The sequence below is a fragment of the Echinops telfairi genome, unplaced genomic scaffold (assembly GCF_000313985.2).
Source record: "Echinops telfairi isolate 266 unplaced genomic scaffold, ASM31398v2 ScPeMD7_5;HRSCAF=22, whole genome shotgun sequence".
Classification (NCBI taxonomy): Eukaryota; Metazoa; Chordata; class Mammalia; order Afrosoricida; family Tenrecidae; genus Echinops; species Echinops telfairi.
The window spans coordinates 24659-26697 of record NW_022103901.1 but is presented as its reverse complement, the minus strand read 5'-3'; the positions used below and the strand labels follow the sequence as shown (position 1 = coordinate 26697).

Sequence of the window (2039 nt, the reverse complement as noted above, 5' to 3'; positions counted from 1 at the left end):
TATGTTCACATTTTTCTTCAGCAATCATGTCAGGAAGGTGTGCATCCTGAAATGCCATCTACTTATTAAGAGTTTATGATACTCAGAAACTCTCTACTACAAACACAATATTCCACATAACCTCTTGTGTGTGCGTGTGTGCTTATGGGGGGTGGGGTGGACAACACCTCCCATAGCAACAAATAAAATCTATTTTTAAAAAACGTAAGTGGATATTGATATACTAACAATTAAGAAATACTGAAAGATGGACAACTTGGTTGTTGCCTTTCATCATCCATTTCATAAGATAGCATAGCTGAATAAATTGAACATATAATTCAAATATGCTGTGATATATTAGGGATAAACAGGCTTCAATAATTGACTGAATAGCCATTAATATGTTTAAACAAACACATGTAAAATGGGAAATGGTCTATGTTTCCAAATTTGGAAAACAAGTACTTGTTCACAGACTGGTGGATAGTCATATTGATGTGCATTCCAAAAAAGAAGATATTTAATAGAATGTTAACATTTTCAAACAATATTTTTATGACACAAATGTTAAATTCTGCTGAAAATAATTCAGAAAGAACTGTAATTCTAGATCAACTCAACTGCCAGAAATTCAAGATATATTGAGAAGTACTTCTGGAATGAGAACTTCTGAAATTTGTGGTGACATCAGATGGTTCTTACGTAAGATTCAGTAAGATAATGCCATAAAAATGTTGGGCTTCTTATTGTGCTTATATGGAAATCCTTATAGTAGAGGAAAAGAGGAAGCTTTTCAAACAGACCAACAAGATGTTGTGTAATTTAACATCAGCAAAGATACTGTACACATTTAGTTTATTTATTTTACAAATAATCTTAAAAGGTAGACATGGAGAACATAGTATCAAGATGAGAGACAATCACATTAATAATCACAGATCTTTATTGCTGAAAGTGAAGTGAATATGGAGAAATTACTAAAGAAGATAAAAAATTATAGCATCGAGTATTAATCTCAACACATCATAAAAAAATAAAAAGCCTCACAACTGAACCAATAATCAACATCCTAATAGTTTGTGCATAATTTGAAGTAAAGATTGATATTTTACTTGGATCCAAAATCAGTCACCTTGGAAACAGCTGTCAAGAAATCAAAACACATATCTTATGGACAAGCGTCTGCAAAGGTCCTATTGAAAGTGCTGAAATCACAGCTGTCACTTCGGGACTACGGAGAGCTGGGCTCGGGCAGTGAGATTTTCATCACCCTGGACGCATGGTTGTCATTGACAACGAGTCAGCGAGAACGGAAGTCCGGGAAGGAGCACTCATGGCACATGCGGCTAACTGCTCGGTCTGTTGTTTGAAACATCCAGCCACTACAGGAGAAGGATGAGGCTTTCAATTCCCATACGTGGTTACAGTGTGAAAAACTCACGGGGAAAGTTCTGCCCTCTATTATAAGGCTGCCAGGAGTTGGAATTGCTTTTATGGCAGTGAACTTGAATTTTTTTGTTTTATTTTTTTTGTCTCTTAGAAGTACAAGCCAAATGCTATTAAAAATCAATGATGGTGAGATATCTTCCCCCAGACATGGGGTATATTATAGGAATGGAATCACCCAGAGGAAAGGACATGACCGGTTTAAAAAAAGGAAAAAAAAGAACCATCTTTAATGGCTGTATTTTAACAATAGCACCAGAATGGGGTTAATGACGTTAGTCATTGTGTAGCTAGTGCAAGACAGGGAATAATTTCCTTCTGTTGCACAAAGGGTCATCATCACCAACCATTACCATCAATCAATAAAATAATGCGTAGGGAATTCCCACATATTGGACAACTGGACATATTTTCATCAGACTAATTCCTTCCAGGAGACTATGATTGAACTAGTCTCTAAAGAGTGAAAGAGCTTTATCTACCATTGAGTTAGTTAATTGTGCCAGCCTGGCCGATAATCACATGTGGTGCTGGTTGAAAGGTGGAGGGATAAATGGGTGGTGAAGCCTCGCCTTTCTAGTTCTCGGGTGTCTTGTTTTGTGATGGTTGCA

The 2039-nt window shown here is 36.4% G+C and overlaps 1 protein-coding gene across 1 annotated transcript in view; it reads right to left on the bottom strand.

Annotated features, from left to right (window-relative positions):
* LOC123521000 (zinc finger protein 429-like) overlaps positions 1–2039 on the bottom strand; it is a 15631-nt gene that overhangs the window by 12335 nt on the left and 1257 nt on the right. The gene's annotated exons all lie outside the window — the stretch shown is intronic.